We start from the raw sequence: 13,622 nt of genomic DNA on the forward strand, positions 1-13,622 counted from the left end.
CCGACCCTAAGAACCGGATGATCAAATCTCTCGGGTTGCCAAGAATTAACTACAGTAATTGGGATTAAAATTTAATTAAACTTTTCTAATAATACCGAGCGTGCCCCTAACGGTCATGTTTTTTAGAAAAATTATAAATAGCCTTACATTTGCTTAGATTAGAAACTTTGATTAACTTCTAAATCCTCTCAAAATATTTTGTTAATTAAAGTTCCTCCAACAACATTTTATTGAAAAATCTTTTCTTTGGGGCAAATTTATTTTACTCTCTCCTAATCTCTTCCACTTATTACTTTTGCAAACTCATTTTTTGAAAGAGAAATTTTTATGTGGGCATTTACTTCAGATCATCCACTCTTACATAAGCTTTATTTCTTTCACAAAATTATTTTTGAGAGTTGGATTAAAGTTTCTCCCGATTATTTTCTTCATAAATATTCTTGGGAGAAATTTTCTATTGCACAAATATTTATAAGCTTAAATCCCAAATTCTCTAAATAATTTTTATTTGCAAAAATATTTATTGGAGAACATATTTATCATATATATATATATATATATACATATATTCATATATATTTTATTTGTGCAAAAAATAGTTGAAAGCAAAACTCTAGGTTCTCCTACTTAGTACTGAAAATATTTTGGGAGAAGTATTTTATTAGGGTTTATATATATATATATATATATATATATATATATATATATATATATTCATATATATTTTATTTGTGCAAAACTTAGTTGAAAGTAAAACCCTAGGTTCTCCTACTTAGTACAGAAAATATTTTTGAAGAAGTATTTTATTAGGATTCAAATCTTTGAAGCATTTTATCATATATATTTTTCTTCAAAGATTGGATTATTTGTTTTGAAAAACACCCTTTTTCTACTGAGCATAACTCATATCATATTAGAGTGTATGTATTTGAGTTTTAATATGTACATCTCTGCTTATGTTCAGAAGTATTGTAATATGTACAAAAGTATTTTTATTGTACCGATTGAGTGCAGCCTGAAATTGAACTGGGGAGTCTCATTAAAGTTTAAAATTCATGTGCGCATCACATGTATTATATATCCATAAAATAGTTAACATGCAATTCTTTGTAAATAACAATTACTTAATTTTTGAATTAAATTGCTCCCCCTCAGTTATGTATTCTAATATATCTCTAGGAAACTTGTAGAGACCTAGAAAATATAAATGGTAAGAAAAATAGAAGAAAAGAGGAAAATGGTCTGGTGAGGAGAAAACTAGCGACGGTGTTCTGGAGTACTAAGAAAATCATTGACGGTTATATTGTGATGACCCAAAAATATGTATACGATTAAAGCATAATAATAATAATAATAATAATAATAATAATAATAATAATAATAATAAAATTGGTCATTAAGTTAATATCAATACAGAAGTGTTTTTTTTTGTAGGATCCTTGATTCTATGTTTTATATCTAAGAAAGACATTGTCTTAACGAGTGATCAGAGACCATTGCGGCTCAGTCGCTCCCTCAAGGTCGACTTGGTCAAAATGGAATTTCATAGGATAAACAGGATATACATTGTTTGTGCATATAAATAAGTACATATACATAAATAGTGTTTTGACAAACATAATTTATAGAAATACATGGTAAAATAATAATAATAATAATAATAATAATAATAATAATAATAATAATAATAGTATAAGTATCCTATATGGGGCCCACAAGACTGTGTGGGACCCACATGAGTCCCGAAGTCGTGTGGGGTCCACATGAGTCCCAAAGCTATGTAGCGCTTATAAAACCGTGTGAGGACTATTGGAGTTACGTAGGACCCACTTGGGTCTCAAAGTTGTGGGGCCCACATGAATTTTTGAAATTCGAATTTAATTCTTTTTAAAAAAAAAATAAAAATACTAAACATAACTTAAAAATAATAATAATGATTTTTAAAAAAATTTAAAAAAATAAAAAATTAATTAATTAATTAAATGAGAGTGTCGGCAAGCATTCCCATTTCTCCTACATGACCTCCATTCTCATCTCATACTATTGATCTTATAGGTCGCATCCGGTTTTGATAATGACAAATACTGATATTTGATGATTGTCAAGTGCTTGTGCAGGCTCAAATAAATATCCCAAAGAATGACACTTGAAGAAGCAAGAAGACCCCAAAGACTTGTAATTTGTAATTGTAAATTTAATGTCTGTAATATGGGTCTATAATAGTAACCTAGGCTATGGTTTGTATGTTTCTTACCTGCACATCATGCATATAGGATATATCGTAAGCTTAATTAGACCCTAGGCTCCAACACTCACACTCATAACATATAATATATAAGTGTCTTGAAATTGTGCTCTAATTGAACAACTCTAAGCATCTTGAGAGAGCTTGGGAGACCGAACCCTTGGAGTAAAAAACTCCTCGGGTGCCCGAACTTTGACAAGTCAAAGTGTTGACCAGGCTCTTAGGTGACCGAACCCTAAATGCACATATCTTCTCTGAGCGCCCAAACATCTCGAAAAGGGACTATTCACCAACTCGGGCGACCGATGCTTCTAGTTAAAAAAGGACCCTAGGCGACCGAACACATACGTTCGGGCCACCGACTGTTAGACCGGGCACCCAATGTCACGAAGCTTTGCTATTGACTTTGATTCGGCCTGCTGAAGATCCATCCTGGTGATCGAAATTCATTAACTACCTTTTTAGTATGTGTCTTGTCGAGCGACCAAACTTAGGTTCAGCCACCCGAACCCCAGCCAGTTAAAATTATTTTAACCGTAGTAAAATTGGGTTAAGTAGGGCTAATTGGATTTTAATCATTTGGGACTTTTTTAATTATTCCTATTATATCCCGAACGGTTATATTTTTACCTCTAACTATAAATATGAGTCCATTTGCATGATTAGGGTAAGATTAGCAAAGTGATTAGCCAAAAACATTCTCACTATTGAAAAATCACCCTTTGCCCAAATACTTTAAACTTGCATCCTTTTGATAAAATCTGAGATTGTGAGAGATTCTCTTGTGTTAATGTGATTGTTGTTTAGTGCTAATACTCCCACTTGTTTGTGTGCTTGAGATAATTTCTTTGGGAGCTTAGCTTAGGTTTATCCCACAGATTTCTCTATTATAAATCTTGCGTGGGATTAAACCAAGGAAGCTTAGGATATTTGAATTCTATTACAAGTGTCCAATAGCTTTGTTTTTGGTGTACAAAGACTTTTCAAACAAGAAAATATTTTCAAACTAGTTTTGTGCATATTACATTGAGGAAGATTTTCTTAAGTTAGTTTGATTATCTAACTTGTATACTTGGAATATTAATCTGTTATTGAAATATCTTGTTTAGATTCCAAGTTATTGCTTGTGTTGAATGCTCTTGAGCATCATACTGATTATACTATGTTGAGTATTGATTGAACAAAACTTGCATCACTGAGCTTACACTATATCCATGTTATTGATGTGTATATGATTGGGCGTATTTGGGTACATTTCTGCTTTACGTGAAAGCACTATTTTTGTACCATTTGATTGTAAAATCTGAGTATTTCCAAGTGTGGCCTGAGGGGGCGGTAATCCAGCCAGGTAAGGATTGGTTGTAAAGGTTGAGGTCATCCCTGTGCTAATTGACCTGGTTTGTATAGGTGTCGCTCCACCCGTTTAAGTGAGCAAGTTATAGTGGTAATCCTTATACTTGTTAGCCAAGGCGGGGACGTAGGCAATTAGCTGAACCTCGATAACATTTCTGTGTGTCACCCTTTCTTTACCACTTTCTAGTGCATGTGTGTTTGATTAAACTGTTTTATTTACTTTCTGGTATATATTTACATTACTTGCACTAGATTGACCATAGGGTTATGAATATACTGGTGTTAGGTGATTAACCTAGGGCTCAAATTTTGAAATACCAATTCACCTCCCTTCTTGGGATCACGGTAAAGCTAACACATACCTAACCCATCCATGCCCATTCCTTAATTTTAAAAAATTATAATTTCACCCCTCTCCCCACACTTTTATAAATTCCATTTTCTTCCCCAAAATTTTCTTATGAATAGGAAGCTCTCAACATTCATTTTTCACAAAAAATTTCCAAAGGAAGAGAAGGGTTAGTGAGTGAAAGAATTAGTGGTGGAGGGAGAATTTTTACTATAATTAAAATTCTCACTCACCCACTTTTTTCGATCTCATTTTTTAAAATATATTCGTTGTGATCGTAACACAGGGTTAAGTAAAAGGTAAGTATTTTGATTATGTTAGATTTTTATTTAAAATTCATACCTGAGTTTATTTGTAAGTAAATTTCGATTATGTTAGTTAGTTTCATAAAATTCTCTTGAGTTTACTTTTACGCATATTTAATTATATTAGTTTTATCTTTAATATACTTGCATTTATTTTTGAGTTAAGAAATGTTCTAAACACCTCGGGTATTTTACATCATTAATTTAAATTCAAGAAAATACTTTTTAACACAAAAATTGTGTGGCATGAGTTTATTTATACGTTACATATTTCACGAAAATATGAGTAAAGATTACATAAGTTGATTTTTTTATGTTGCTTATTTCATGAAAATATGAGTAAAAATGAGATTTTCATGATATTATTTTAATTGTAAAAATTTTATAATAAAAATATTTTTAAAACCCCTTATGGCTGAGATGATACAAAAAATTACGAATGCTCGGTACCGCAATTGAAAGTTTAAACGGATCAGAGTGCACCCACACTATTTATAGAGTGGTTTTATATGGTAGTGGATTTCTCTTAAGTGCACACCCAGGTCGGACCAGGGTTTAATAGGAAAAATCTCACTTAATGATGATGTACGTTGATTTAGTTTGGCTGCCAGCCAGTTAAGTCCAGTGTTCGAATCGCACGACCCAGTCATGGGGGTAAACGTGACTTACGATTAACAGGCTTAAGTGTGGTTTTTACAGTACGTGTATATACATATTTAATTATATATACAAGAGTTAATGATGAATTAAAGGAAAAATATATGTTTATGTGAACGGGGGCATCTTTGTGCCTAAATAATGATTTAATAAGGAAATATATATATACATGATTGAGTGTTATAGTTATAGTTTTAAAAGTTAAAAAGTTCAGTTTAATAGTTATAGTATATGATTATAAAATTTTACTGCTATAGATGATAGTAAAAGTTTTATACAGAAATTTTTAAATTTGCATTTATTTTTAAAACAATTTTAAAGTTATAGTATTAAATATTATTTTACGAAATTAAAATATTTTGAAAGCTCATTTTAGCTACACACTAATAATAATCTTATTTACTTACTGAGTGTCGTCTCACCACAACCATTATTTTACATTTCAGATCATTTTGAAGAGTGTACCAGAAATCTGGCGTAACAAATGCATGGACGGGAATAGAAAGAGTAGAGTAGAATAAAAATTTAGCATAATACAAATTAGAATATATTTGTGTATTTTAGAATTTTAGAAATTTGCATTTTAATAGTTGAGACATATATTTGTAATAAAACTAATTAGTTCTCTCATAATAAAAATAATTTAGATTTGTTTGCGTCCGCTGAAAAATTTATATGTAGAAACCCACTCAGGTTCGGGTCCATACATATATAGTTACTGTAGTTGGATAAAAGGGTAAACTGTGAAACCAGTTTGGTTAAAGACAAAATCGGCGATGGTTTTCTGGGAGCCTAAGAAAATTGTTGACAGTTTTTGCATGGGACAAAATGGTATATAAGGGCTGCATGTCATTTTCTTATTAAAAATTCAAAAAAACTCACTCTCTCCTTTGGAAGTTGCGAACACCCTCTCTCTCTCTCTCTCCTCATTTTCTCACTCTAAACTCGCCCCATTGACGATTAGACTCCGTATTTTAGGCCTAGCGGCAATCCTCATCACTTTGACCATAGCAGAATTATGTTTTGAGGATCACAAACACCACTCCAGAGTTGAGGTAAGGGTGTTAAATGTTGGTATTTGATTTATTAAGTGAAGAATATGGGTTTAGAGATATTTAAATGAGTATAATTGTGGGGTTAAAGTTGGTTGAATTGGGAAAAATGTAAAATTCAGAATTTTCGTGCGAACACCGTAGGCACGGGTTTAGGGTCCCTGCGAGCGTTTCCTTAAGGAATGAGGTGACTCACTCGAAAAATAAGCAGCTCGAAAGCTATCCCAAGTATAGGAGTTACGTCGTGTAATATTAAGCCCAATGGCTAGATCGTCTCCTCAGGGAATGCATTTTAATCTCAAATTTTACGTCCTTCCAATCGAAAACAAAAGATACTGAACTCGATTCAGATTCGAAGTGTTTCAGAATTGTGGAGACTTAACAAAAACATAAATTAAAGTCCTAAAACTAACATGCTTCGAATTAAAGAGTAAGAATGGAAACTCTAATCTACCTAAGGAACATCAAAACATGCATTAATTAAAAATGACAACTTTGAACCCGGAATTAAAAATACGTAATGGAAACTCAACCAAACACACACACATGCAATAAAAACCAAATCTTTAACATGGACCAAAAATTACGAACCAACGTCACAATTTAAGATACGCAAATAGTAACGGAACACGATAAAAATGAAAACTTTAGTAAGACTAACCCTAAACTAAATCAAGTTTTGACAAGAAATTTAAATTTGAAAAGATCAACTAAATTAAAATGGGATTTAAATTAAAAGAACGATAAATAAAAACTACTAAATTAAATCTAATAATAACTTGAATTAAATACAAGATAAGTAAATAAGAATTAAACTTAAAAAGATTAAAATCACTTAACAAGTATTCAAACTCTAAATTTTCAATAAACTGTAATGAATAAATAAATAAATAACATTATTCAATTGCAATAAAGAGAGATAGAGAGAGAGAGAGAGAGAGAGAGTGCTGGAACAGCAGCAGTGAGGCCTGGGCTGCTGGTGGTTGGCATGGAACTATTGATCGGATGCTTCTGCTGTAGGGTCTACTGGCAGAGAGGAGGAGCTCTGGAGTTTCTGGTGCTCGGGCTCTGCTTTGCTGCAACCTGGTGTGGCGGTGGCTGCTAGTGGTGAGCAAATGGAGGCGCTGGCTCGGATGGTTCGTGGCTTGGCACATTGGTTGTTGCTCGAGTTCCAGCTGGTGTGTGGATTGCTGCGGAGAAGCTTGGCTGTGTGGCTGAGTTGCAGGACTAAAGGAGAAAGCAGAGGGCTAGCAGAACAGAGGCTGAAAGAGAAGAGCAAGGAGAGGAAGAAAAAGGAGACGAGAGAATAGATAATGAGAAGGGAGAATAGAGGGAAGGAACAGAGGATAGAGAAGAGAGGAGTTTAGGGAAGGAGAAGAGAAGGAGAGTGAAAGAGAGTAAAGGAAAAGGGAAGAAGAGTGGTGCGGGGCACAAGAAGTAGGGGAAGAAAAGAATGATTTAAATAAGAGGAAGAAGCTTGCCCTAGACCCACAAGAGTTAACCTACCTGCTTGACCCGACCTGGCTGCATGGCCGGGTCACATCAAAGCTAAAATTAAAATTTTTTTTTTCTTTATTTTTGTTCTCTATGATCACTGCTTCTTTTGACCTTCTTAGAGCCTGTTTCTCATTAGACTCAAAAAATGAACATTGTAGATAATCCTTTCCTCTTTCTCCAGAAATTTAAATTGTCTTGATCGGAACTGGGGAGTAAAAGTTATGCACGAAATACAAACAAGTGTTGGTTTTGATTCCCAGGAATTTTCCTGCGATAAAAAATTACCAAAAATTCATAAATGATGCGATAAAGTTCAAGAATGATTAATATGGTACTTTATTAAAATATTGGACAAATTTGGACATTTAATAAAAAAAATAAGCCATAAAGACCGAGTTAAAGTGTCCAATTACGCAGTTTTGACGCGTAATCATGAGGTAAGAGTAATAAATAGTTAATTGTTTGATGTTTCATTGACTAAATGGAATATGTGGGTCCGGGAAAATATAAATGTGATATTATTCTAGGGAAAACATAATTTCAGGGTTTTTAAGTTCTGAACGCTGCGGGTGTGAATATATAATTTTAGCAGGCCTCTCGATAATCTGGTAAGGGGAATAAGTTAAGCCAGTTAATTTTCGAGAATTTTATCAATTAAAGTATAACATGTGTTTATGGGATTTAAAATTTTACATCTATTATATACTTGTGAAAATTCAAAAATTTGGGTTACAAGAAAGTTTTACAAATGATATATATTATTTCTATATAGTTGGAAAATACAGTTTTTCCCGCACAGATTATAGTATAAGAATTTCATTTAAAATTGTGTGGCATAAGAAATATCAGATATAGTATAGAGATTTAATACAAAGTTTTATACAGCTTTTACAGAATCATGATTATATACAGTTTTTATAGAACCATGATTACATACAGCTTTTATAGAACCATGATTATAAACAACTTTTACAGAACCATAATGTGCAGTTATTATAGAACCATGATATATAGTTATTACAGAGTTATGATTTATAGCTATTATACATAATCATGGTATTACAATTATTATTATACAGAATCATGGTTATTTCAGTTATACAATATCATGGTAAAACAGTAATATACAAACAAAGTATTATATTGTATCAGTACCGTAGCTATACAATATAGATAGTGCAACCACACATCTCAGATAGAGTGTGAAATTTCCAGTCGATTGTGCCTAAAGGAGAGACGAATGCTCCCTGGCACTCAAGTCCAGGTTGACGAGGCCAATCGTACTACAGAGGTTTATAGTTTGACTTAGCTTAGTAGGCTAGCCAGAGTTAAGTCCCGCCCACGGGCCGCACAACCCGAGCATGCGGGGTTAATTCATGCATACAGTTATCCATCCAGGGAAGCTTTCACAGTTATATAGACACATGTATATAGTTTTACAGAGAACAGGAACTATTTATTACAGTTAAAAGTATGTTCAATAGAAAGCTTATTTTAAAAGGCATAGGTGTGAGATATGGTATGTTTTACATTGAAATGTTATCATAGTTATAGATGATTTAATAACGATGTTATTCAAGTAAAACTCATTTGCCACACACTGGTTGTAATTTATTCCATCTTACTAAAAGGTGTCTTACCCTAGAATTCCAAACATTTTAGGTGATCCAGATAAATGTGCGGAGCGAGCTCCAAGATAGAGGGGACTTTAGTACTGCCCTAGCTACAGTGTAAGTTTTTGCGTTGGGAGTTGTATTTTTGGGTATGCCATAGGACATTGGGTTTCTGTTGGGAGATGTATATGTATATTTTGGGAAATACTGAAACTTTGGTATTGTAAATAAGGTTAATATATTTTTATGTTTCCTGCTGCATAGGTGGTATGTTTTGTGAATAGGTATCTTCGATACCACTTGAGATTCGAGACATTATAGTAGATATTGCTATAGGTATTAGAGTAATATTATATTGTTGCAGGATATATATATATATATATATAGAAAAAAATGGTAATAATTTTGGGGTCTATATGTCAGTAGTGGTGATGCAGCATCAGATGGGAATGGATTTGGAAAGGCTCAGGGAATGCCTATATGTCAGCAGTGGTGATACAACATCAAATCGGAATGGATTTGGAAAGGCTTAGGGTAGAGCTAGTAGAGGGAGATCACTAGGCATTTCTTACTAGTCTGATATTTCAACCAACCTTACTAGAGAAAATTAAGATCGCTCAAAGGCAAGATACAAAATTTGTAAAGATCAGAGATAAAGTACAGAGTAGACAGGGAGCCGAATTTACTATTTTAGATGATGGTGCTCTAAGGTTTGGTACCAGACTGTGCGGATACTAAAATTAAAAGAACCATCTTGGAGGAGGCACATCGATCCTTGTATACAGTGCACCCAAGAAGCACTAAAATATACAGGGATCTTTGGGGATCCTTTTGGCAGAGCAATATGAAGAAAGAGATAGCTAAGTACGTAGAGTAGTGTTTGGCATGCCAGTAGGTAAAAGCTAAGCACCAGAGATCGACGGGACAATTACCGCCACTTCACATTCCTAAGTGGAAGTGGAAATATATTTCTATGGATTTCATTATAGGATTGTCGCCAGCACTTCATGGTCAAGATGCTATTTGGGTAGTTGTAGACTGGTTAACAAAGATTGCCCACTTTCTTCCCATTAAATTTGGCTACTCCGCGAATAGGTTGGTAGAGATATATATACAGTGAGACTACATGGAGTGCCTGTGTCTATCGTCTCTGATTGAGACCCACGGTTAACATCGCAGTTTTGGAAAAGTTTGCAAAGAGCCATGGGTACACAGTTGACATTCAGTACAACCTTTCATCCTCAGATCGATGAATAGACAGAGAGGATGATTCAAATATCAGAGGATATGTTACGAGCCTCTGTATTAGATTTTGGTGGTAGGTGGATCTTGTACATGCCACTAGTCGAATTTGTTTATAATAACAATTACCATGCTACCATTGGGATGGCATCATATGAGGCGTTATATGGCAAGAGATGTCAATCCCCATTATATTGAGATGAAAATGGTGAGAGGTAGATTTTGGGGCATGAGATGGTTCAGCAAACTTCAGAGAAAATCAAACTCATTAGAGATAAAATCCAAACAGCACAGAGTCGGCAGAAAATTTATGCGGATACTCACTAGCAAGAGTTGGAATTTGGTATAGGAGATCATGTACTTTTTAATATTGCACCGATGAAAGGGGAGATGAGGTTTGGGAGGAAGGGTAAGCTGAGCCTTAGGTACATTGGACCATTCAAGATACTTGAAAGAGTGGGTCTGGTTGCCTATAGGTTAGCCTTACCGCCAGTTCTATGTAGAATTCATGACGTGCTTCACGTATTGATGTTGAGGAAATACGTCCCGAATCCCTCCCATGTGATTAGTTATGAGACACTAAAACTTGGAGATGTCTTATCTTATGAAGAAGTGCCTATACAAATTATAAATCGGAAGGAACAGGAGTTACGCACAAAGAGAATTCTACTGGTAAAAGTATTATGGTGCGACCATGCAGTCGAGGAGACTTCGTGGGAATTAGAGGAACAGATGCGCCAGCGATATCCACATCTATTCAGTGGAGATCAAAGATGAGATATTAAGAGTAAAATAACTAACAATGTATGTATTGTTGACTTGTATATGTAAAGTAGAATAGTTAGTATTTTTGGTTTTAAGTTATAAATGGTTTTGGGAGAGTTTTCTTTTCTTTAAATGAGTGTAATCTCACAGAACTCTTTCTTGTAACCACGGTATTCCTCCGCCATAAGTGAGGATAATTAATAAAATTGTAATGTTTTCTTTAAGGCTGGAAATGTGATCGATAGCGAATTTCGAGGATGAAATTTTTATGAGGGGAGAATATAAAGACCTAGAAAATAGAAATAGTAAGAAAAATAGAAGGAAAGAGGAAAATAGTCTGGTAAAGAGAAAACCAGATATGGTTTTCTAGAGTATGAAGAAAACTGTCAACGATTATATAGTTACTGCAGTAGGGTAAAAGGGTAAACAATGAAACCGGTTTGGTTAAAGACAAAACCGACGACGGTTTTCTAGGAGCCTAAGAAAACTGTCTACGGTTTTTGTCTGGGACAGAATGGTATATAAGAGTTGCATGTCATTTTCTTGTTAAAAATTCAAAAAAAAACTCTCTCTCTCTCTCTCTCTCTCTCTCTCTCTCTCTCTCTCTCTCTCTCTCTCTCTCTCTCTCTCCTCATTTTCTCACTCTAAACTCGCCCCATCGACAATCAGACTTTGTATTTTAGGTCTAGCGGCAATCTTCATCAATTTGACCAAAGCAGAATTATGTTTTGAGGATCACAGACACCACTCCAAAGTTGAGGTAAGGATGTTAAATGTTGGTATTTGATTTATTAAATGAAAAATATGGGTTTAGAGATACTTAAATGAGTATAATTATGGGGTTAAAGTTGATTGAACTGCGAAAAATGTAAATTTCAAGATTTTGGTGCAAACACTGTAGGCACGGGTTTAGGGTTCCTGCAAGCATTTCCTCAAGGAATGAGGTAAGAGTAATAAATAGTTAATTGTTTGATGTTTCATTGACTAAATGGAATATGTGGGTCCGAAAAAATGTGAATGTGATAGTATTCTGGGGAAAACATAATTTCAGGATTTTTAAGTTCTGAACGCCGCGGGCGTGATTATAGAATTTTAGTAGGCCTCTCGATAATTAAGTAAGGGGAACAAGTTAAGCCAGTTAATTTTCAAAAATTTTATCAATTAAAGTATAACATGTATGGGATTTGAATTTTACATCTATTACATGCTTGTGAAAATTCAGAAATTTGGGTTACAAGAAAGTTTTATAAATGATATATATTATTTCTATGTAGCTGGAATATATAGTTTTTCCTAAACAGATTATAGTATAAGAATTTCATTTAAAATTGTGTGGCATGAGAAATATCATATAAAGTACAGAGATTTAATACATATTTTTATACAACTTTTATAGAACCATGATTATATACAGTTTTTATAGAACCATGATATACAGTTATTACATAACCATGATATTATAGAGTTATGATTTACAGCTATTATACAAAATAATGGTATTACAGTTATTATACAGAATCAAGGTTATTTTAGTTATACAGTATCATGGTAAAACAGTAATATACAGACAAAGTATTATATAGTATCAGAACCTTGATGAACCAGAGCAAATCACAGAGCACAATACTGTAGTGATACGGTATAGATAGTGTAACCACACATCTCAGATAGAGTATGGAATTTTCAGTCGATTGTGCTTAGAGGAGAGACGAAGGCTCCCTGGCAGTTAGGTCCAAAAGGCCAATCGTACTATAGAGGTTTATAGTTTGACTTAGACTAGTAGGCCAGCTAGAATTAAGTCCCACACACGGACCACACAACCCGAGCATGCGGGGTTAATTCATGCATATTGTTATCCATCCAAGGAAGCTTTCACGGTTATATAGATACATGTATATAGTTTTACAGAGAATATGAACTATCTATTACAGTTAAAAGTATGTTCAATAGAAAACTTATTTTAAAGGGCATAGGTGTGAGTTATGGTATGTTTTACATTAAAATGCTATCACAGTTATAGATGATTTAATAATGATGTTATTTAAGCAAAACTCATTTGCCACACACTGGTTGTCATTTATTTAATCTTACTAAGAGGTGTCTCACCCCAAAATTCCAAACATTTCAGGTGATCCAAATAGACGTGAGGAGCAAGCTCCGAGATACAGGGGACTTTAGTACTGCCCTAACTACAGGGTAAGTTTTTGAGTTGGGAGTTGTATTTTTGGGTATACCCATAGGACATTGGATTTCTATTGGGAGATGTATATGTATATTTTGGAAAATACTGAAACTCTAGTATTGTTGTAGACACCCTATTTTTGCCCTAACCAGATAGAACAATGGGTCTATTCTTATTTTCATTATTATTATTATTACCTTATTTATTATTATTATTATTATTATTATTATTATTATTATTATTATTATTATTTTTAGTATTTATTATTTTATTATTATTATTATTATTAGTAGTATTTTTATTATATTTATTTTATTATTACTTTCTTATAATTATTTTCATTATTTATTATTATTTATTAC

The sequence above is a fragment of the Malania oleifera genome, chromosome 10 (genome assembly GCF_029873635.1).
Source record: "Malania oleifera isolate guangnan ecotype guangnan chromosome 10, ASM2987363v1, whole genome shotgun sequence".
Lineage (NCBI taxonomy): Eukaryota > Viridiplantae > Streptophyta > Magnoliopsida > Santalales > Ximeniaceae > Malania > Malania oleifera.